Raw genomic sequence first — 24,011 nt, forward strand, 5'->3', positions numbered from 1 at the left:
GCGCCCGCCGTCACAGTGGGGAGCGGGAGGCCTGAAGGAGGCAACCGCGAGAATGGGCCAGCCCCCCAGCCTCCCCGTCCTCCCCAGCCCCGCTGCTGCACCAGGCAGCTGGGCCCTTGGGGGCTGGGTCCCCAGAGGGAATGGTTCCAGGCCCGCTGTCTCCTGTCCTTGGTGCCTCGCCCTGATCCCCGGTGCCCCGTCCCCCCGTGTCCCCCTCACGCTTCCCTCCAACACAGCTGAGGGCCTCTTAACCCCCACCTGACAATAAGTATGGAATTCCCCATTTTGAGTCTGTCAGGAGCTTTGAGGACCATGGCAGGGGCCTCTGTTTCCTTCCCGCCGACGGCCAGCTAGGAAGCCCCGGCAACCAGCCCAGCTGGCGTCAGGCAGACCCCACATGGAGGAGAGACCCCTGGGCTCCGGTGGCACATCTGGGGCTCTGTGCCCTTGGTTTTGTGGGGTGTGCACCAGCCCTTCCTTGGGCAGAGTCTCTCTCGGCCCCTCGGGCCTGCCTGCCCAAGAAGGCACTTGGATTCCAGAGATACTGACTGGTCCCTAGCCCTGGGCACCTGTTCCCTTGGCTGCCTTTTGCCCGTGTCCACCCTGATGCCTCCACCCAGGGACAGGCCCACGGCAAGGCCCACCCTGCCCCTGGCACCTAACATCCTGCGGACTCTGAATAACTGCCCACCCCCACGCCCCAGCGCAACACGCCATTGTGGCCAAGGCCTCTTTCAAGCGTCTTGCGTGCTGACTCACGGCCTTCCCAACACAAACCCTGCAAGGGGTGCTGGGGCGTCCTCACCTCACAGACGAGGAAACTGAGGCTGGGGGCCTGCTTCCTGACCCCCTGCAGAGGCTGTGGGCAAGAACGGCGGGTGCGCGTGGCCCCCTGCGAGAGGCGCACTGAAGCTGAGCCGCGGGGGAGGGGGTGCTGCTTCTGGAAGGAGTGGGGAAGGGTCTTCTGAGGCGGGGATGCCCCGTGTCTTGAGGACCCGGGGAGGGGCGCGTGTGGCCAGGGCCTCGGGTGAGTGGGTGCCAAGGGGATGCTCGGGGGAGGGTCTGACGCTGGTGCAGCTAGGGTCCTGAGTGCACGTGGCTGCCGTGTGGAGAGCTGACTTGGGGTGGGCGGGCATCCACGTGAGGGTCAGAGCTAACTCTAGGAGCAAGAGGATCATCCCGACATCTGGGGAGCTTAGTCCGGGCAGAGGGGTGGGCCGTGAGCCCTGATACAGAGCTCGGCACGGGCAGAGCCAGCGAGGGGCTGGCGTGGCTGGAGGGTGGCAGCGGGCGGGGCAGAGGCGAGGCTGGGCGGGCAAGGGGAGGACCCCGGGGCGCTCCCTGGAGAGGCCCTCTTTGACCCACACACAAGGGCTCCGGTGAGTTCATGTCTGGTCCCACTGGGGTTTCCCAGGCACACGCCTCCTCTTCTCCTTGGAAACAGCTCTGCAAGGATCCAGATGTTCCGTGGGTCCCTCAGGCCCGCCTGTACTATGTCTGGGCGCCCGGAGGCAGCAGGCAGGGCCATGGCCGGGATCCAGGGTTTGGAAGGTCCCCAGACTCTGTGGTCACTTTCTGGGCTACCCCGGCCGAACGGGAGGCTTGGGCTGTCTGGAGGGCTGGGCAGACCCAGCTGCGGGACCAAGAAGAGCAGGAAGCCACGGGGTCACGGAGAAGAAAGGGGTGTCTGGCGGGGGCGCGTGCCAAGGGTACCGCTGGGCGGTGGCCCAGGGCCAGACCCGGGTGACGGCTCCGGCTTGCTGCCCCGCCTTGCTGCTTACGCTGGCTCGCAGGGCCGGACTCCGCTTGGCCGGGTTACAGCGGGTGCAGCCACCCGCCCTGTCCGGCCCAGCCCAGCGCATCTCGTCACCTGTACCAGGCAGTGGGCTGGTTTGTCTACAGCATCAAATGCAAACCAGCCCCGCCTTCGTGGAGCCGCGACTCCCGTCCTGACGCAGAGCGTCTGGTGGGTGCCCGAGGGAGGCGGATCAGTCACCTGTGTGGGGTTGGGGGGACGCGGGAGGGTGACATGAGGCTCCAGAGAGAGGACCCCTGGCTCTCAAAGCTGAGATGGGTGGGACCTGAGACAGGGCAGGTGTCACCCCTGGTCGAGGGAGGCCCCGCCCCGCCTCTGGCCGCTGTGATGGAGAATGCAGGGGTGAGTGTCTCTGCGGAAAGCGGACGCCTTTGCTTGACTCCAGGGTCCAGGGGACACTGAGTTCTCTGGGGGTCCCTGGGCCGGATGATCACATTTCCCTGCCTGGCCTGGAAGCCTTTGCTGCATGGCTCTTCACTCCACAGCTGGCCGGGCGGGCCTGCAGTGGGCAGGTGGGGTGACCAGCTGGAGGGCCGTGCCTGTCCACCTGAAGCTTCACCCGGGGTTCCCGCAGCAACAGGACAAAGCCCAGGACCCCCAGACTGTGTGGGAGGGGTCCCAGCAGGCCTCAGGGTGCCCACCTGCCCCTCAGCTCTCCGGCGTCTGCAGCGCTGGCCGGCCGCTTTGTGGACGGGGGTACTATTCCTGTCCTGTGGGCTCCCAGCTCAAGGAGAAGGGGCTGAGACCAGGGGAAGTGACAACACATTGCCGTGCGGGGATGGGCAGATGCTAAGGATGCTCAGGATGCTCAGGACCCCAGGAACGCGAGCCTGGGGCGGTGCAGTGCCGTGGGGGATGGGATGCAAGTGTTAACAGGAGCCGGGTACAAGGGCAGCCCTGGCTGCCTGCACAGTTACCCCAGAGCCCTGGGGAGCTGGGGGTGAGGTTGAAGGGTGTGTCCAGCTCACTTCCTCAGAAAGATGGTGCCTCAGGCCTGGAGGGGTGGTGGGGAGCCTGGTGGGGGTCGAGGGGTGGAAGGGCAGGGCCGGGCAGGCAGGAGGCTGAGGGGCTCCAGCTGGGGGGACCTGACAGATGGGCTGACTCTCTGAGCCTCCATTTCCCATCTATGCAGCGGGCAGTCCCTCATCTGTCTTCTCGGGGCTACTGTGAGCTGTGAGGACTCTCAGGTCTGGGGAGCCTTGGCTTCCCACGGAGGCAGCTGGGAGCGAGGGCAGGAGCCTCACCAGGGAAGGGCGTTTTGAAGGCTGGAATGGCACGCACGCAGGCGCCAGGCTGTGGGCAGAGGCGTGGAGGGGCCACTGGCTTGCCCTGAGCCCCAAGCAGACCTGCTGCAGGGGAGGGAAGCCCTCCACGGGACGGAGGAGCAGCTGGTGCCAGCTGTGGAGGGGGCGGCCCAGGCACCGAGGCCGAAGCTATGAGCTCTGACGCCCCTGCGCAGCAGCCTCTGGGGGCAAACGTGTGGCCGCGCTGCCCTTGGTCTGCTGCACTGGGCTCAGGGGCCTGCGGGCAGACTCGGAACAGCACGCCTGCCCCCACTCCCGGGCCAGGACCCACAGTCAGAGCGCAGCCAGCCTCCGTCTGTCCCAGCCGGCCGGGCCCGGACGAATGTCGGGGTGCTGTGGACCCCCCCGGTGGCCCGCTGGCCGGGCAGGCAGGAGAACCTTCAGTGGGTGGCCTGTGAGGGCAGTGAGCACCCTGAGTTCCCGCCCCAGGCACATTCCCGAGGCCGTGGGTCAGTGGCCCCCCACAGTGGGGCCGTAATGAGGAAACAGAGTCTGGAGCTGTGTTATGTGACAGCCCGTGGGGGGTGGGCCGGGGCGGGGCGGCACGCGGCCCTGCCCTCGCCCCCGCCGCCTGACCCCCTGCTCACGCTTGTGACCGCCGTCTCCCCAGGCCAGGCTGAGGGTGACCGGCCTGGACTCAATTTATCCCGAGTGCGCGCGTGTGTTTTGTACTTCGTCACTGAATCCCGTGCGTAGTGAATTAGTTTCCTGATGGAGTAAACATTTCGGAAGGCCAAGATCCTCTCCCTCCTGTCCCCGTGCCAGCGAAAGTCCCCGAGCCCCGCCCTCCCTTGCCCAGAGGGCTTGCTCCTCGTCCAGGAGGCGTGAGCCCTGGTTCCGAGACCCTCCTGTTGGCCCCCAGAGTCCCCCGGGGGCCCCAGACCTCCCTGCCAGTCCTGTTCCCTCTGGGGGAGCATTTTCGGCCAGGGTTCAGCGGGGCTCCCAGGCGCCCCTCCTCCCGGGGCAGGAGTGGTCAGAGTTGCCTCTCAGGCCCGCAGAACAGTGATGATCAGGGGCTTCCGGTGAAGGAAGGTCCGAGTTTGAACCTGTTTCTTAAAGCTGGTCTCCACAACCGAGGAGCAGGAGGAGGCCCTGGGCTGGAGGCCATCTGACCAGGGCAGCTCCTCAAGGCCACAGCGGTCCATGGCAGGCTGGAGAAGGCTCAGCAGGAGCTGGGGTGTCCTCGGGGTGTGGCCCGTGGGCTCTAAGGCGGACGCTGTGGCCGGCCCCGGGTCCTCCCAGCTCCCCCCACCCAACACTGTGTCCCGGCTGCCAGAGTCCTGGGGACCTCTGAGAAGGGGTCCCCCATGGTCTGATGGTAGTGTCTTCCTGGGGAAGGATTGCTAAAGCCCCAGGATGCCCACTCTGCCCTGGAGGGGCCCCAGGCCCCCGGCTCTGAGGACCGCTGTGGGACGTGGACCTGGGCCCCATGTCACATGGCTGCACGCGCTGACCGGCAGCTCCTGGCATTCCTGTCTCGCTGGGTTCTCCACAGGGCCTGGGGGCCCGGGGGAGGTGATGGGGAAACTGAGGCAGAGAGAGGCCACACCGCTGCTGGCAGGGGCCGTGGGGGGCTGGACACAGCCAACTGACCCCCACACAGACCTGTTTCTACTTTGCAGCCTGGACTGGAGACAGGGCTGCCCACAGCGGTGTGTGCGTGTGTGTGTGTGTGTGTGTGTGCAAAAGGGCTGCCCACAGTGGTGTGTGCGTGTGTGTATGTGTGCGAAAGGGCTGCCCCACAGCAGTGTGTGTGTGTGTGCGTGTGTGCGTGTGTGTGTGAAAGGGCTGCCCCACAGCAGTGTGTGTGTGTGTGCGTGTGTGCGTGCATGCCTGTGTGTTTGTGTCCTTATGTGTGTTTTCACGTGTGTGAATGTGTGTGTGTGAATGCATGTGCACATGTGTTTGCGCATGCATGCATGGGAGTGTTTCCATGGTTCTATGTGTGCATGCCTGCATGTTTGTGCCTGGGTTTGCACACGTGTTGGTCACTGTGTGCGTTTGTGTGTACACGCGCGTGTGTGTGTGCGTGTTTCTGTGCCCCTGCCCGGGTCCGTCTGCACTGCTGTTTTCTCACACGTGTTTGGCATGCTTAGCCGCTGAGTTGGGGGCAGCGGCTGGGGGGAGGCCGGGCGCTGGGGGAGGGGCTGTTTATGCCCACTTGCCCGCCCAGGCTACACATTCTTGTGGTTCTGTCTTTAACTTGGTAAAAATTTGGGAAATTTCTAAATAAAACAAAACAAAGGAAAAACATTTTCAAAAGGATTTCAAAATCAGTGCTGCCACTTCCCCAGTAACCAGACCCGTGGGGCCTGGGAGATGACCCTGAGTGGGGAGCACGGAGAGGGAGAACTTTCTAAGCAGTCGAAGAGCCAGGCGTGTCATGAAGGGATGAGCGCCCCGTCAGGGGAAGTATACAAGCCGTCCTGAGATCCCCACCTTCCCTGTGACAGGAGTCCAGAGTGTCAGGCTTAGGGGGAGGGGTCTGAAACCTTCCTGTATGGCTGCAGGGCAGGGGGTCTTGGACCCCAGCTCTCTGAGGCCAGAGGGGGCCCTGCAGGGGCTTGGATGTCACTCAGGGCAGCTGAGAGACACCTGCAGACAGGAGAGAGGTGGGCTGCTGGTGGATGGACATGCTCTCAGTGAGGGTGGTGGCCGGTTTTGGGAGTCTTTGCTGACTGGGGAGGTGCAGGGGGCTGCTAAGCCAAGTCATGGGGGCCCACAAACCTGTGAGCAAACCTGTGGCGGGATGACAGCCCCCGCCTCCCTCGTGGTGGGCAGCAGCCAGGGGCTAAGGTCGCTGGAGAGGGGCTGGTGTGGGCAGCCATGCCCCTCCCCTGGCAGGGGCTCCACAAACCTGCGAGCAGGCTGCAAGCCCTCAGCAAGCGGGGGGTGCCAGAGGGCGGGGCCCTGTCGATGGTGGGTAGGGGACCCCGGGGGCTGACAGTGAGGGTCAGTCTGGCTGGGGAGCGAAGGCAGAGTTCGGGGGGTACATGGGGAACCTGGGGGCAGCGGGAAGGCAGGACCTCGCGAGGTCCAGGGTGGTCTGGGGGGCTTAGCGACTGTCGTAGAGCCCAGATGAGGGGCTCGCACAGGACTGGGACGCTCGGGCTTCTGGAGGAACAGGAAGGTTGAGGGGCGCTGGGCCTCCCAGGGTGACGTGGCACCCACTCTGGGGCACAGTGGAATGAAACCCCTCGGGCCTCTGCTCAGCGCCGTGCTCCGGTCAGGCCCCCCAGGCCCAGGTGGGACTGGTGCTGTGGCCCCCTGCTTGCAGGGTCGGCGTCCACGATCAGGGCCACGTGTACCTGCTAGGGGCTGACCCCCGCCTTCCGCACCCGGGGCCTCGTCCTTGGTGACCCCGCCTCCCTGAGTCAGCCCTGTTGTCCCCGGGGACGCAGGGGAGCCCATGGCGACGACTCAGGGCTCTCCGGGATCTGGGCTTTCCATTTCCCAACCGGACCTCCTGCTTTGTTTACCAGTGAGTTTTAGCTTGTGATGGCTCCCAGTTTCCTTCCGGGCTGGATGGGCATGTAGTGAGGAGGTGGCAGCCCCAAGGCCACTGGGCAGGTCTGACCTGTCCCCTCCGTGCCTCTCAACTCAGGTCCAGGCTGGCAGCCTGGAGGCCAGTCTCCGAGGGACCTCAGGACGCCCCCTGGGCCGCGTGTCTGGGCTGAGAGCCACAAGGACTCCGTGGGCCTGCGGCCAGCCTCGGCGGCCTGCTCCCACTGTTCCGGACGTCCAGGGCCCGGCCAAGTCTGGCGGCTCCTCTCTGGGCACACGCCCTGCACATTCCTGTCTTTGCCCTTTGCCCAGGCAGTACCCCCTCCCCTCACCATCGCCTGCCTGCCCTCCTGCCCACCCCCACCTCCCGTGTTCAGCCTCGGGCCAGCCCCCAGGGCTCTGTCACTTTAAGAGGGCGATGCCCGTGGCCATGGTTGGCTGGGAGCGCCTAGGATGAGGTGCCACGTCTCACCCGGGGGTGGGACCACAGGGACCGCTCGCAATCACTGATTTGTGGCCAGGCAGGCTCTGCCTTCTGGCTGAGAGGGCCACTGCTCTGTCTCCGGAGCCTTCTGTGGCTCCCCGACACCCTTGGTTCTACCCCAGGCCCCTGGCCAGAGCCCCGGGCACTCACTCTTCCTCCTGCACTCCAGGTGCCCCCGGTTCCCACCACCTGGGCCTCTGCTCCTCTGCCAGGAGCAGCAGCTCCTCCTTCCTTCCTGCTGCAGGCCCCGCATGCCTTCCATACCCAGCTCAAATGTCAGCCCCTCGGTGCCGACCACATCTCCCTCCTCTATGACCACGTCTGACTCGCCGACCTGATTCAGCAGCCACTTCCCGAGGCTCCTCCACCATGGGGCCCCTTGCTGGCCAGTGCTGGAGGTGGGGCTGTCACAGGTAAGGGGACCCAGGCAGGGGCTGGTGACGTGGCCTGCTCCGGAGGGGCCGGGGCAACTGGCTGTGGTCAAACACCCCTCACCACCAGCTCAGGAGGGCATTGCCCTGGAAGCCTGGAAAGTCCAAACTTCGGGCAGGCGGGTGGCAGCTCATGGGGACGGGCTGGCAGCCACCCCCCTAGCGGAGCCACAAGCGGCCACTCAGAGGGGCAGGGCGTTGCCTCCCTGGGCAGCCAGGTGGGAGACTCCCTGGGGAGAGTCAATGTCCCGCACCCGCAGCCTGACCCGCCCCCCAGACTCACCAGGAGAGCCCATCTCTCTCGTCAGTGATGTTCTCGGGGCCTGCTCGGCGCTGGGCGTCTGCACTGAGGGTGCGCAGGGGCAGGGCAGGCCCGGCCCCGCCCCTGGGGGCGGGTGGTGAGGGCTGGATCTGGCCGGGAGGACCACAGGAGGTGCCTGGAGCGGGCAGGTCGAGGAGCACGCGAGGGCCGAGGAGCCCGAGGCGGGCAGGAAGCCGGGATGCGCCAGCCCCCAGGCGGGTGGGCGTCCCAGGCCGGGCTGGATGTCTAGAAGGAGACAGTGAGTGGGGGCCGTCCAAGCCAGACTTCCCACCTCTGGGAGCTCCCTGGGGGCCGCAGCCTCGCCGCCCCAGCTGGCCATTCCTGGGGACCTGCATGTGGCCCAGGTCCTGGGCCCTGCTCCTCCTACAAGCCTGGGAGCTCCAAGGGGCTCTGGCCCGGCTTTACCAGGGCCCCTCTGCCTGCTGCCCAGGGATGCACTTGAAGGGTGGGCCAGGGAGGGGTGGGGTGATGCCTTGGGAGGTGGGGGGCCGCAGGGGTGGGGTGAAGCCTTGGGAGGTGGGGGGTGTCTGGGGCTGCGCAGGTCTTGAAGGCAGAGCTGCGGGTTGGCTGGTGCACAGCACCCAGACCTGGGTTGGGGGTCTGACTTGAACCAGCAGCCGGCTAGAAACAGGCCTGGGGGCCGCTGCAGAAGGGCAGAGGGAGTGGGAGCCAGGCGAGACCTGCGGGGCTGAGTGAAGCAGCGGCTGCTGGAGTCTGCACGCAGGCAGAGCTCCAGAGTGTGGCCCTGGGTCGGGGTTCTCCCCAGATCCCCACCCAGGAGGCTCCCGCCAAGCTGTGGCAACAAGGCCGGGGCCCAGAGCGGCTCGCGGCACCTGCTTCTGAGGTTCTGAAGATTGAGAAAGGGACTCCCTGGTGGCCCAGGGCTTAGAGCCCTGCGCTCTCACTGCTGAGGGCGCGGGTTCGGTTCTTGGTTGAGGAATCAGCAGCCCACAAATGGGATGGCATGGCCCCCAGATAAAGTAAAATAACAGTTGAGATGAATGGACAGAGAACAACGTGTTGGTTTTAGGCTACATAGAAACAGCCTGACAGGCGCATGCATTGCCCAGGGTCCCCGCGGTGAGTCTCGCTCATGGCTGTCACTACACAGTTACAGTTTCTTTCCCCAAAGGAGGACCCCGATCTTGCTCTCCATCGCCACGTAAGGGGCTGCGGGAGTCTGAGGCGGGGGCGCTGTGCCCCTGCCACTGCGCGGGAGTAGAGACCGGAGGGGCCAGTGTCCTCGGGGCAGACCCCAGGCCCGGCTGGACCCTGGGCCCCTCAGCTGGGAAGCAGCAGGCAGAGACGTCGGCAGAATGCGGCTGTTTCCGATTTATAACCTAACAGCTCCGCGCGCTCTGGTGACTGAGCTGTTTTCGGCTGGCGTGGTGGCCGCAGGGTCTTCTCAGCGACCCCGTGGGCCAGACAGGGCTCCATTTCCAAGTGGTTCCAAGTAGTGGCATCTGGGGAAGCCTGGGCATGTGGTGGGGGCCTCAGGGTTGTGATGGGGAGCCCAGGTGTGTAGTGGGGGGGCCTTGGGGGTGTGATGGGGAGCCTGGGCATGTGGTGGGGGGCCTTGGGGGTGTGGTGAGGCACCTGGGTGTGTGGTGGGGGGCTCGGGGCTGGGGCTACTACCCGATTTCTGGAACCCGGTCCACACCTGCCCCAGCGAGCCCCAGAGGCCTGAGGCCCTGCCTGCACACAGTCCCCCAGCACCCCGTGGGCCCAGTAGTCAGGATGCCTGCTGGGCTGTGAGGCCCAATCTGGGGCACCCTGCCCATCAGCTGAGCAAAGGGCATCGCCTGCCCCACGGGGCAGAGAACCCAGTAAAGGCCCACGGGCGGCTGGGGCTCTGGTCCTGCCCTGGCTCTTGCCCCTTCCCCATGCTGGGTGCCCACGCCCTGCTGTCAGTCAGACCCTGGTTTGTCCGTCGGCAGCCGTGGCTGCCCCCGTGCCCTCAGCCCCTTGGCTTCCAGCCGGCGGCTCCTTGGGTCCCTGGCCCGGGCTGTGGCTGGGATATGGGCGTCTGCCATCCAGGTGTGCGCCTGGGCAGACAGCTCTGGGGACTCAGGCGGCAGGAAGCAGAGGTTGGGGGGGCGCCGTCCTTTCTGGGAGAGGCAGTGTGAGGTCCCAGGTTCTCTGGCCCCCATGTGTCCAGCCTTACCTGTCCCGGAGCTGAGAAGCCCAGGCTGGGACGCAAGGTGCTTACTGGGCGGGCAGGCTGCTCCAGGGGCTGCAGCCCAGACCCCCGTCTCTTTGCAGATGGCCTTTGGGGAGGGTTCTGGGGATGCTGCCCCTAGGAAGCAGCTCTGGGGGGCTGTCCCTGTCCCTGAGCCAAGGGCTACAGGTCAGCGAGCTCCCTGTGAGGTCTAGGGGAGGGTCCCTCCTGCCTCTTCCAGCTCCGGGGGGCTCCCAGCCGTCCTGGGCTGTGTCTGCCTCACGCCAGTCTCTGCCATCACGTGGCCTCCCCCATAGTCAGAGCTTTGCCACTTGCAATGGCGTTTCAGTTCAGTCAGTCGCTTAGTCGTGTCCGACTCTTTGCGACTCCATGAACCGCAGCACGCCAGGCCTCCCCGTCCATCACCAACTCCCAGAGTCCACCCAAACCCAGGTCCATCACGTTGGTGATGCCATCCAGCCATCTCACCCTCTGTCGTCCCTTCTCCTCCTGCCTTCAGTCTTTCCCAGCATCAGGGTCTTTTCCCATGAGTCATCTCTTCGCATCAGGTGGCCAAAGTATTGGAGTTTCAGCTTCAGCAGCATCAGTCCTTCCAATGAATGTTCAGGACTGATTTCCTTTAGGATTGACTAGTGGGATCTCCTTGCAGTCCAAGGGACTCTCAAGAGTCTTCTCCAGCACCACAGTTCAAAAGCATCAATTCTTTGGCACTCAGCTTTCTTTATAGTCCAACTCTCACATCCATACATGACTCCTGGAAAAACCATAGCCTCGGCGAGACCAACTTTTGTTGGTAAAGTAATGTCTCTGCTTTTTAATGTGGTCTCTAGGTTGGCATAATTTTCCTTCCAAGGAGTAAGTCTCTTAATTTCATGGCTGCGGTCACCGTCTGCAGTGATTAGGGACGCCGGAGAACGCTGCTGCCCCATCCCCGTCGTGGGGTCTCGCTGTCCCCGCCTGGTCCCTGCTCCCCGTCTCTGGGCAATCGCTCCCATGGTGGGGTGATCCCAGACTTGCCTCCCCGCCGCCGACTACTGGGCGGGTCCCCCGGCCCCCTACATGTCTTCTCAGTCCTCTTTGGGACCTAGAAGCCTCTCAGATGTGTCCCCCGTGAGTGGGATTGCCACTTCCGCACTGCGAATGCCATTCCTCTGCAGCCTCCCTTGGGAAGACCACCAGAATTTCAGTTGCTCAGGCTCCGGTCCTGGGGCCGTTGTTTGACAGATGAAGCATTTGAGCTTCTTGTTCATTTTGTCTTGCGGCTGGTTTCCGTTGTGACCCAGAGGAAGAATTATAAAAGTCTGAGGGAATACTCAGCAAAGGAGTATCCTATGTATTTGATCAGGAAGCAGAGAACTTTTTCTATAAGAGGTCAGAGGGAAAGTATTTTAGGCTTTGTGGGCCCCAGGTCTCTGGATCTGTGTTGCAAAGCCTCAGTTCCCCTAAGGAAAGCAGCTCAAGGCTGCCAGTCAAGAAGGAGGGGCTGCCTGCTGATAGCAAGGGGTTTACAGAAACACGACCGTCATCCAGCCCCTGGCCGCCACTGGCTGACCCCGAACGATGCAGGTGGCCAAAGCGGCTAAACCAGACGTTTACAGCCGAACTGAATCTCACAGTGGCGCTTGGTCTGGGCACTTACGGTGGCTGGGCATCCCTGTTAAGTTGCTTCGGTCGTGTCTGACTCTCTGCAACCCCATGGACTGTTAGGCCTCGAGGCTCCTCGGTCCATGGGATTCTCCAGGCAAGAAGACTGGAGTGGGCCGCCATTTCCTCCTCCAGGGGAGCTTTCCAGCCCAGGGATCGAACATGCAGCTCCTGCACTGCAGGCAGATTTTTTACCACCAAGGAAGCGCATGGCGGCCTCATCCACCACTTTTAAATGCAATACAGTAGCGTTTCAAGAGACTAAAGGGTTTCCCCCACAGTTTACACAGAATAAAGGGCTTTCCTCTTTGCTTAAACAATGATGAGCTTTTCAAATGGCACCAAAGCCAGATCATGGCCAAATCGCCACATACAAATCTAAAAATCGAGGAAGACAAAGTGGATTGCATCTTCTTTCGATTGTGGTAAAATATACACAATGACAGAAAGTTTACCATTTCAACTGTTTCCGAGTGGCGTTAATCACACTCACGCTGAAGAACCAAGGTCACCATCCGTCTCCAGAAATCCATCCATCCTGCCAAAAGGACACTCTGTCCCCAGTAAACCGCCCCTGCCACCCCGCCCCTGCCACCCCGCCCCAGCCCCCGGCCCCGGCCCCCGGCCCCCGCACCCTCCTTTCTGTCTCTGCACTTGATGACCACAGCCCAGAAGCTCACCGCTGACCCTGTGGTTGCCACATCCTCAGGCCCCATGGGTCACGCACCCCTCCTGGACTGTCCTCGGCGTGCGGATGGTGACCACTGCCTCCTCCCTGTCCTAACACTCGGACTCCCGGCCCCCCCGTCTGCTCACCAACACGCGCTGAGCCGGCCTACCCCCTGCCCCCTCCAGCCCAAACGCACATCCTAGACTCACAGCTGTGGCCGGCAGCTCCGGACCAACCCACTAATCCGCACCCCACTGGCTGTGCTGAGACCCGGCCCCTGACGCCCGTGATTGTCCCCGGGGCCCCTCCGGCCCTGAGAGCTGGCCCTGCCCGCAGGGGCTCCCCTTTGCCCCTCCTGGCCGCCACCATGGACAGATCTGACCATCTCTGGGTCTCCTGCCCCCTCCACCCCATCAGCCATCCACGGTCCACTCTGGGGGCTCCAGTTGCCACTCCAGGCCCCTCACAAGCTTTCAGAGCCCCCAGGATGACAGTCAGACATAAATTTCCCCCCTTTTTTTGGGTGGACCCCTCTCCCTTTCATCCTGACGGTCCTGCATCTGTTCACTGGCCCCACTCCCCACATGCACCCCCTCTCTGGAGGCTTCCTCTCCTCTGATCGGTTTCAAAGCCAGGGTCGGGGGAGGGAGCGCTGTGGTCCGTTCCTCATCTGGGGAAGCTGGGGTGAAGCCAGTGCCCAGAGTTTACTGGCGCCGGCGGGGAGTGCAGGGGCCCTCCTTCTCCTAGTGTCCTCCTGCTCTCCATCTTTCCCAGCACTGGAGCCTTTTCCAACGAGTCAGTTCTTCGCATCAGGTGGCCAAAATATTGGATGTGAGGCTAGGATGTGCATTTGGGCTGGAGGGGGCAGGGGGTAGGCTGGCTCAGTGGGTGTTGGTGAGCAGATGGGGGGCCGGGAGTCCGAGTGTTAGGACAGGGAGGAAGCAGTGGTCACTTCGGCATCAGTCCTTCTAGTGAATATTCAGGACTGATCTCCTTTACGACAGACCGGTTGGATCTCCTTGCAGTCCCAGGGACTCTCAAAAGTCTTCTCCAGCACCACAGTTCAAAAGCATCAATTCTTCGGCGTTCAGGCTTCTTTATGGTTTAACTGTCACATTTGTACATGACTACTGGAAAAAGTGTTTGAAATTGTCCATCAAAATTGGGGGGGAAAGCCCCATATTCAAATATCTTTTCAGGGACTGAAAAATACAGGTGTGCGATGTCAGCAAGGTTGGGGGAATGAGGAGGCTGGCAGGACCCAAAGCTGCGACATCTGCCTGGAGGCAGGGACGAGGGGGCGTCTGAGAGTGCTGCTCCATGGCCCTGCTCAGCCTGCTGGGGGCTGCGATGCTCGAACACGTGAGTGCCCGTCGGTGGTCTCGCCCTGGAGGAAGGTGCCAAGGCAGCCAGCTTCGACCACCTCGCGGACCCCAGCCGGAGGGTACCGATCCCTAGAGGTCAGGCGTCTGATTCCATCTTTCTTGGACCGAAATTAGTCCTCATTCAAGTGCCCGCAGAGCATGCGGACAGGAAGGCAGCCCAGCGCGGGGGCACGCAGGCTCTGTGGGAGTCAGTGTTTGCCCTCAGGATGCTCTTCTGGATTCAGTGCCTGTTTCCAGCAACAAGCTGCCCTGTGGCTGTGGTAAGAGCCTCCAACCTGCCGGCTGTGGCTGGATCTCAGGATGCCCTCTACTTGAGGGCAGCGACGCAGGTCCCAGGTGCCCAGGGCCAAGACACTCCCCCTGAGAGTGCTTCACAGCTCTCCCAGCTGGTCTCTGCTCGATCACTCCCAGCCGCGGGGCGCTCACTGCCTTTGCAGCACTTTCCTGCGTTGAGGGGCCGTGGCTCTCGGCCCGCCCTTCTGTCTATGGAGCTGAAATCTGCTGCCCAGGGTGCCATCCCCACCCCTCTTATCATGGGTCCTACGTCCAGAAGGGTGTCCTGTGTCTCCTCTGTCTGAGCCACCCCCTAAAGGCTGGGTATGCATCCTTCCCTCAGACTCCAGCTGAGGGACAGGCCTGTGGAGGTGGAGTCCTGCCCCCCCACCCCCTCTCCTCCCCATCACGTGGCCCTGGTGCCAACCCCCGCTGCCCAGAGCATCCCGGCTTCTCTCCTGCCCTCACCCTCAGAGGCTGCTCTTGCTTCTGGCCTGGAGTTGGTGGTGGGCCCGGCTGGGCCCTGTCAGCGGGACCTGGGAGGCCGCTGGAAGGGGCCGGACCCTTGACCCCCCAGGTCACCCCTTTCCCAGGGCCTTCCCTTGGGGAGCCAGGCAGGCGGCCGCCCCAGGCCCTGGCCAAGGACAGAGAGGACGCCACGCCACGGAGCAAGGCCCAGCAGTGCACCGGCGGCCTGGCCGTGGCCGTCTGGGACCCAGCACCCCATCAAGGCCCCCAGGCGGAAGTGGGTGGTGCCGGCAGGGGCCGGTCCCGGGGTTCTCAGGACCAGGGTCTCCTCTGGACCTGAGAGAACAGGGCTCCTGGTCACAGAGTGGCCTCGATGACGGGCCTCGCAGACGAAAATCGGAGCTGAAAGTGAGGTACGGGCATGGGGCCCCGAGATGCTGCCAGCCACCCTGTGTCCCTCCATGGAGCTGGCGGCAGCCAGTCAATGCGGGCTCCCAGAGAAAACACTCAGACACACAGACACACGCGGGCAGCACACACCAGCACCCCCGAGCACCCCAGAACTGGTTCAGCACAATATTTGCTCTGAGCCCAAACCAGACCCCAGGCTGGCTGCATCCCTTCCAGCCCCGCCTTCCCCACAGTGCACACAGGCCCGCAGGGAGACCCCAGCCTGGACCCTGCATGTTCACTGAGGCAGTCGGGGGCGGACAGGACCCTGGACGCGGAGCCTTCTGGATGTGAGACGGTGGAGCGGCCTGTCTGGGGTCGAGGGAGGGACCTGCAGACCCGGGCAGCCTAGTGCATAAAGACGAGGTGGTGGCTCCTTTCTGGGAGGCTCCAGCCCATTTCAGGCAGCCCCTGTGGGGTGTGGCGGCCAGCAGCCCCCAGCCTCACAGGGAGACTGACAGCAGGGAAGCCGCCTCACTTTCATGCCCTCCAAGGCACACAGGCCCGGCCACGCAGTGTCTGACCTCAGGGAGCCTCACCAGACCCCAAACAGAGAAAGGCTCTGGATCTTTACGGGAGTCACAGAGCCCTGGGGACCTCTGGCTGACTCAGCCCACTCAGCTATCAAAGAGCCTAGGGCTCCCTCAGGGGCGCCCTCTGCACCCACTGCAGGAGCCCCTGTTCTCCGGAAGCACCTTCCAGAGCAGGCAGAGAAAGCCCGGGTCTGCAGAGCCCAAAGGCCGCTTCTAGGAAGGAGAGTCCGGCAGGCTGGTGAGCATCTCAAGGCCGAGCCGGGAAGAGCCTTTGCTGGATCCGTGTGCACCTCCACAGGCAGGGCCCGGAGGAGCGGGTCTGAGCTCAAGGCTGCAGGGTCCCCACTCCCAGCCTCCGTCCTGCCCCTTCGCCAGGCAGGGTCCACCCGGAGGGACGCGCTCTCCTGATGGGGAAGTGGCCCGGGGCTGTGCCAGGCGCCTTCCAGAAGTGGCTGCAGAGCCCACACTGCTCCGCCGTATCCAGACCTGCCCTCAACCCCTTGGACCACAAGGTGAGGCTGAGGCCCCCTGAGCCTCTAGGGGGCCCCTCCTTGTCCCAGACGGATGCTCTGAGGCCTGTAGACCTAGAGGGCTCTGGATGGACCAGGGCCAGAACACAGAGCATCCAGCTGGGGAAGCCCACGGCAATGCACGGGGGAGATCCGGGAGCTCCCAGACCGGGACCCTCAGGACGTGAGGACAGCACCCCAGGAGGCCAGGGCGCCCAGGACACTGGGCACGGGTGTGTGCCAGCCCCACCCCAGCCTGGCCACGGGGAGACAGGACGGAGGGTGGAGGCCAAGCCCAGGAGGCGCAGACTCGTTCTGGTCCACGTTCCTCCGCCCCTCGATCACTCCCTCAGCCATTCCCTGAGTCACTCGTTAACAAGCTCGTTCACTCACTCACTCACTCACTCATTCTCTCACTCACTATTTCATTAACTCACTTATTCACTCACTCATTTGTTAAGTCCTTCATTCATTGGCTTGCTCACTCATTCACTCAGTCACTCACTCGTTCATTTATTGGGTAGCGCATTCACTCACTCACCCACTAGCTCACTCTCCCTGTACTCAGCCTCAGTGGACACCAGACACCGTTCCAGATGCTGAGGTAGAGCTGTGATCAAAACAAACTCCTCTCATGAGGAGCTTGCGTTCAAGGAGCAGAACCTTGGGACCCCCACCCACGCTTAACACCTGGATTGTGCCGGGTGTGGCTGTGGGATGGGGCTTCCCCTCCATCCTGGGGGGCGGCCTTGCCTCCAGCTGCGCCCAAGGAACAGAGAAGGACGCCCTCGCCAGCTCCGTGCTCCGCTCAGAGCCTCGCTGACCTAGCCTGTGGCCCCCGCTGTGCACCAGCCCCCAGGCGGGCACACACAGGAAGGGGAGACAGGCTCAGGATGAATGAGACAGATCAAAGGCACAGATAAGGCCACGCAGAGCAGGGTCTGGAAGCACTTAGGGCCTGGGGAGGAGGGGCTGCCGCCCTGGGAGCTCCATCTCCAGGCCAGCCTCAGCTGACTGAGCCCGGCTCCCGTCACCAGCACAGAGAAGCCACGCCGGGGTATGGCACCCTGTCGGCAGGGTGAGGGTATCCAAAGCCTGCTGTCCAGCTCTGTAGCCAAGTCAAACCCCCACAAGCCCTGGGGGAGCCCCTACCCCCGAGCCTCAGTTTCCCCACCTGTCAATGGTGCCGTGCACTGGGTTAGGGGCTCCCACAGAAGTTCTGTGGACAGATGGGGTGGCCTGGGAAGGGAATGGGTGGGAGGACGGGGGATAGAAGGGTGTCGGGGGCTCAGGACAGAGGCCCAACCTCCCTGGCTCCGTCCCTGGGGCACTTCTGTCCTGGGCATCCTCTGGGCACCGCTGGGCACCGCTGGGGTGCCCACCTCCTGCAGACAGCCACCCCTAGGGCCGCCTCTCCTGAGCTCCAGACTCACCTGCATGTCCGCTCCACGTGCCCTGGAGCCAGAACCACCGCCGCCCTCGCTCGCACCTGGGGCAGTGCCATCCAGTCACCCCAGCTGGGATCTGAGGGCCCCCTTCATGCCCGCTCTCCCTGGGGCTCAGGTCGAATCGAGCCCGCCCTCCTGATGAATTCTCACCTGTGTCTCCCTTCGCTGGAAGCTCCTGCCCACGGCCTGCCCACGGGCCGCTGTGCCCTCTGGCCCCCTTCCCGCGCCTTCAGACACACGGGCGTGTCGCACGGCCCACTGTCTCGCCCCGTCCGAGGCCCAGTCCCTCTTTGTCCCTTGCACCTGGACCATCGAGCGGGCTCCTGACTGTGCTCCCCGGGGATCTCCTGGGGCCCGGCTCAGAGGCAGAGTTCTGCCTGTGGGCCAGCCTGGCTGCCCGGCTTGGAATTCACACCTGCCGCCCCAGCACAGCCCAGAGGCTGGATTCGTCCGGTGCCCGGCACCTACTTCAGGCCGCCGTCATCCTTCTCTCCAGCATCTCCAGCCCCCTCCCAGCCAGCGTCCACTATGCCCCTTCTGGTCTGCACTTCCTAGGTCCACACCCTCCATGTGGCCCCCAGGTTCCTGCCCGATGGACCCTGCCGGCCCCTCCGGGGAGCAGACGCTCACACCCTGGGCAGCGGGAGCCGCGGAGAGTTTTCACCCGCGGCCGGGGTGCCGCCACATCTTCCCTGGGGCAGGGGCTGGGCATGGGGGCGGGACCTCCTGCGGGCCTCGATGCCCTGAGCACCCGGGTCCCTCTGTGTGGATCTGAGCCACAAACTGCTGCTTCCCGCCCTGCCCAGCCCCGTCCCCACCCTACCTGCCTCCCTCATCCTCACCCTCCTCTAGGCGGTCTCCCGGGTCTCCAGGGACCTGGCGGCCGAGGCTGGCCCTGGCACCTTCCTGCCCTCCTCCTCAGCCCTCTCGCTGGCTCCATCCTTGACCCCCAGACGCGCCGTGTCCCCTGCGCTTGGCCTGCTCCTCTTCCTGTCCTTGCTGGTGGACGTCACCCACCGGCAGAGCTCCAGGTCTCCCCGGCCAGTCTGCTGTCCCCTCCAGTCTTCAGCCCTGAACCTGACCCAGCATGTGGCCAAGGGACGTCCCAGGGGACGGCCCACGAGCAGCTCGGTTTCCACCTGTCAGAATGAGGGGTTCCCTCTCTTCCTCTGGACGATGGAAGGGGGACAGGTGACCTGTGGGAGGAGCCTGGGTCCCGGAGTCCCACCTGGAGGCCCCGCTGAACACCCACCTGAGCAGTTACGTGAGCTGGAGGAAGAAGGTGGACTGTCTGAGAGGGTAGCTGGCTCCCCTGACGGGTTTCCCCCTCCGAGGCCTCGCCAACGGCTCGGTGCGGGGCTGACCGAGCGCTGAAGGCCCCGCAGGCCAGGGCGGCCTGATCCGCGGTCACCGTGATGGGTGCAGCCACTGCTGTGGCCCTCAGGCTTGGGAGGCCGTCAGCGTTGTCAGCCACACAAGTTCTTAATTTTTTCTTCCTAAGGCTACTTTTTCTTGTGTTTTATAAAGAGGCTGAGTTTTGTTTTTTTTTCAGGCTATGAAAATAATGTATCTTTGCAGAATGCACCTTGGACGGTGGCGAAGGAAACTGGAGAAGAAGAAATATTGCTCAGAGCACGGAGGTGAGTGAGGCCTCCCACCTATGCCGTCTCGGCCCTATCTCATCTCCGTCACTCGAGCGGTGGTTCTGGCATTTGAAACGTCAGGGTGAGGAGGGGGCTGATGGCAGGCAGACAATGGAACTTGGGGTTATGACTGAGTTACTCGACGGAAGGACCATGAAAACCCGAGGGCAACGCGTGCACGCCAGGGACTTGAGCAAGAAAGCCAGTCCCTTGCGGCTCCCAGAGAGAGGTGAGCTCCAGGGTGACCATCAGGTGTCCAAGCCTCTGGTGCGGGGCTGCCGCCATGGCCCTGCTCAGGAAAACCTGGGACCCCGACGGTGGAGCCGGGACAGCTGGATGGACGCCCCCGGGATGCTGAGTTCCAGCCTGAGCTTTACGGGCGCTCTGAGCCTGCGTGGGAGCAGACCCCTTCCCTGTGAGGAGCCGGGTCCTTTCCTGGCTTCCAAGCCAGCTGCAAGCCTGGCATCACCGCATGACCCAGCGTGCAACCTGCAGGACCTTACCAGAGGGGAGGGAGAGTCAGACAGGGACAGACGGCAAGGACACGAGCCCTGAGTATCAGCAGTGGGAGGGTGACACCCACGCGGCTGAGCGTGTAGGGGAGCAGGGGCTCGCCCGGCCGCGAGGGCCGACGGGATGCGCACCGCCGACCAGGCTGGCGGCTCCCGTTTCCTACAAATCCGTTTACGATGCTGTTTTAGTTTCTGGTGTGCAGCAAAGTGATTTAGGTAAATATGTGCTCTTTGTACGCTTCTCCATTACAGGCTATCACAAGACACTGAATACGGTCCCCTGTGCTGTCCAGCAGGCCCCTGCTTTTGGTGTGTTTTATACGTACGAGTGTGTATCTGCTGATCCCAAGCTCCTGCTGTATCCCGCTCTCCTCCTTTCCCCCTTGGTAACCGCAATTTCTGTTTCTATGTCTGTGAGTCTCTTTCTGTTTGTATCATTTTCTAGATTCTACATATAATTGACATCATAGACTGTCTGTCTGTCTCTGTCTAACTTACTTCCTTAGTATGGTACCCTCCAGGCCCATCCATGTTGCTGCAAATGCCATTGTTTCATTTTTTATAGGTGAGTAATACTCCACTGTGCGTGCTTGTGTTGTGTGTGTTGTATGTGTGTGTGCGTGTGCATGCATGCGTGCATGCGTGTGCACGTGTGTGCGTGCGTGTGCCTGTGTGTGTGTTGTGTGTGTGTGCGTGTGTGTGTGTGTGTGCACATGTGAGTGTTACTCGCTCAGCAGTGTGCGTCTCTTTGAGACCCCATGGACGCAGCCTGCCAGGCTCCTCTGTGCATGGAATTCTCTAGGCAAGAATACTGGTGTGGGTTGCCATTCTCGTGATATATATACATCGCGTCCTCTTTATCCCCTCATCTGTCAGTGGACGCTTAGGTGCTTCCATGTCTTGGCTACTGTAAACAGTGCTGCTATGAACACAGGGTGCGTGTGTCTTCCCGATCGTGGTTTTGTGCAGATGTAAACCCAGGAGCGGGGCTGCTAGGTCGCAGTTGCTGCTGCGCAGCCTCTAAGTCGTGTCCAACTCTTTGTGACCCCGTGGCTGCAGCACGCCAGACTTCCCTCTCCTTCACTATCTCCCGGAGTTTGCTCAAACTTGTATCCATCGAGTTGGTGATGCTATCTAACTATCTCATCCTCTGCACCCTCTTCTTTTGCCTTCAGTCTTTCCCAGCATCAGGGTCTTTTCCTATGAGCTGGCTCTTCACATCAAGTGGCCCAAGTATTGGAGTTTCAGCTTCAGCATCAGTCCTTCTAATGAATATTCAGGGCTGATTTCCTTTAGGATGGACTGGTTTAATCTCCTTGCTGTCCAAGGGACTCTCAAGTCTTCTCCACACCACAGTTCAAAAGCATCAATTCTTTGTGCTTGGCCTTCCTTATAGTCCAACTCTCACATCCATACACGACTACTGGAGAAATCATGATTTTGACTATATAGACCTTTGTGGGCAAAATGATATCTCTGCTTTTACTATGCTTTCTAAGTTTTTCATAGCTTTTCTTCCACGGAGCAAGCGTCTTTTAATTTCACGACAGCACTCACTGTCCACAGTGATTTTGGAGCCCAAGAAAACACAGTCGGTCCCTAACCTTCCTTACTGGACCTTTCAGAGTGCCCTCATAGATCCAGTTGTTGGGACTACTAACTGCCAAGTGTCTCAGTGTCAACTATAAATTCAGAGACCCTGACAAGGACCGCTGAGTGGGTCTATGAGCCCAGCAGACCAGTGTCGCTGGGCGTTGACCTGACTCTGTTTATTTCTTGACCCCGTGGGTCTCCTCGTTAACAGGGACCCATGGCAGCTCTTCAAGATCAGGGTATTGGTGATCTGTATTTAACACCCCCTCAAGCACACAGCCTCTTGAGTGAATGGCCTTGGTTACTCAGGGGAACAGTCGAGGGACCCCAACAGCAGTGCTTACCGTGATGTACGGGACCTTCCCCTCTCCAAGCAGCAGGTTCTGGGTCTGAAAACAAACGCAAATGCAGCTCCAGGGCTGTGACTGGGGGCCGTCACACCTTCAGCCTCTTTCAAGTCCATCCCTGATGCCTTTTGAGAGCAGCTCCGCCGAGATACAGGCCACCTATGGACATTTGCAACTCACCGCCTGACAGGTTTGACATGTGTCAGACTCACACGCACGCATGTCGTGTGACCTGCAGCCACAGCCAGGCGGCACGCACACGCGTGGCTCCCAAGGAGTCCTCATGCCCCTCTCCCACCTGCCCCCCTGCAAACGCTCACTGTTGCGTTTTCCGGAGCCTTCTGTCCTTGGAACCAGGCAGGGAACCCTCCTGTTCCTTTGGCTTCTTGCATTCCGCACTGCCCCTGCCAGCCTGGGCTTCCCTGGTGGCTCAGCTGGTAAAGAATCCGCCTGCAACGCAGGAGGCCTGGGTTCCATCCCTGAGTTGGGAGGATCCCTTGGAGAAGGGAAAGGCTGCCCACTCCACTATTTTGGCCTGGAGGATTCCATGCACTGTATAGTCCGTGGGTTCCAAAGAGTCAGACACGCTGAGCGACTTTCACTGTGACTGCTACCGCCTTCCTGAGCACTTCGCCCATTCCTTCTCACCGCCCAGTGGACTCTGTCCCACAGAGTCGCCCCTGTTCGCTTTCATGTTTTTCTGCTGATGGGCATTTAAGTTGTTTCCAGTTTGAGCTTTTCCAAATAAAGGTCTCATGAGCATCCGCTTGCAAGTCTTCGTGTGGACATGCTTTCTTCCTCTTGGGTAAACATTGAGGTGGGGGTGGTTGGGTGTACATGGGAGGTGGGGGTGGGTGGGTGTATATGCTAGATGGGGAGTGGTTAGGGCATATACATGGTAGATGTGTATTTGACTGTTTATGAAACTGTACACTTGGGGCTTCCCTGGTAGAAGTGTGGAAAGAAACCACCCACCAATGCTGGGGACAGGTTTGATCTCCGGTCCAGGAAGATCCCACACACCAGGGCAACTAAGCCTGTGCACCACAGCGACTGAAGCCTGCACGTTTCAGGGCCTGAGAGTCAGAGCTCGTGGGCCTCTGCGCCACTCCTCCTGACACCCAGGTGCCCCAAGCCAGCAAGTGGCAACTACCCAGCTCATGTTCTGTGGCTACTGAAGCCCGTGCGCCTGGAGCCTGGGCTCTGCAACGAGAGAGGCCACCGCAGTGCGAAGCCCGAGCATGGCAACTCCAGAGCCGCCCCCGGTCTCCGCAACTAGAGAAGAAAGCCTGCGTGCAGCAGTGAAGACCCAGCACAGCCAAGAGTAAACGAATACACACAGTGCTGTGTGCAAGTCGATCTCAGGCAAAGGTTTAAAACATATTTTTTTTTAAAAAAAGAAGCTGCGCATTGGAACATAAATGGATGCAGCCACCGTGGAGAACAGTGAAAGCTCCTTAGAAAACTAACAGATTTACCATGTGATCCAGCAATCCCACTCCTGGACATACATCCAGAGAAAACTCTAATTCGAAAAGATACACACACCCCAGTAGCAGCAGTATTTACAGCAGCCGAAACACAGAAGCAAGCCAAGCGTTCATCAACAGAGGCCTGGGTAAAGAAGATGCAGTGTATGTACACAATGGAATATCACTCAGCCATAAAAAGGAACGAAACAACGCCATTCGCAACAGAGTGGATGGACCTAGAGATGATCAGGCTAAGTGGAGTGAGTCAGACAAAGACAGCACCATGTGAGACCACTTATGTGCGGAACCTCAGCCGTGACACAAATGAGCGTCTCCATGAAACAGAAGTAGACACACAGGCATAGAGAACAGATTCGAGGTTACCAAGGGGAGGGGCACGGGGAGCCATGGGTCCCAGGAGGCGCTAGAGGTGAGGACCCGCCTGCTGACGCAGGAGACATTCCGAGACGTAGGTTCGATCCCTGGGTCGGCAAGATCCCCTGGAGAAGGAAATGGCAACCCAATCGAGCATGCTTGCCTGGAGAATCCCACGGCCAGAGGAGCCTGGTGGGTACAGTCCGTGGGGTCACAGAGTCAGACACAGCTGAGCGACTAAATGACAACAGAGACAGAGTAAGCGATCACGAGCCGCCCGTGAGCAGTCCTGCGTGATTCCCAACTGCCGGCCAGATAACCGATCACGAGCCGCCCGTGAGCAGCCGTGAGTGATTCCCAACTGCCGGCCAGGTAACCGATCACGAGCCGCCCGTGAGCAGCCGTGTGTGATTCCCAACTGCCGGCCAGGTAACCGATCACGAGCCGCCCGTGAGCAGCCGTGCGTGATTCCCAACTGCTGGCCAGGTAACCGATCACGAGCCGCCCGTGAGCAGTCGTGCGTGATTCCCAACTGCCAGCCAGGAGGGGCGAGCAGGAGGGTGACACGAACCCTGCTCCGCTCAAGGTCTGACCCGCAGGGGCTTCTGGGGCCCTGTGGCTGGGGACACGTCTGGACCCTTCAGAACGC

General features: G+C 61.8%; 1 long non-coding RNA gene across 2 annotated transcripts; it reads left to right on the forward strand.

The window, feature by feature from the left end:
* The first annotated feature begins 7,137 nt into the window (after positions 1–7,137).
* Positions 7,138–22,288, forward strand: LOC101902537 (uncharacterized). 2 transcript variants are annotated; one of them, XR_003033319.2, is made up of 3 exons: positions 7,138–7,521; positions 13,554–15,701; positions 15,839–22,288. It is a non-coding gene; the product is annotated as an uncharacterized lncRNA (long non-coding RNA). The 2 variants fall into 2 exon arrangements; XR_003033318.2 differs by having other exon boundaries at positions 13,554–22,288.
* The last annotated feature ends 1,723 nt before the right edge of the window (positions 22,289–24,011 follow it).

This window comes from Bos taurus, chromosome 29 (assembly GCF_002263795.3).
Source record: "Bos taurus isolate L1 Dominette 01449 registration number 42190680 breed Hereford chromosome 29, ARS-UCD2.0, whole genome shotgun sequence".
In the NCBI taxonomy this organism is placed as follows: Eukaryota; Metazoa; Chordata; class Mammalia; order Artiodactyla; family Bovidae; genus Bos; species Bos taurus.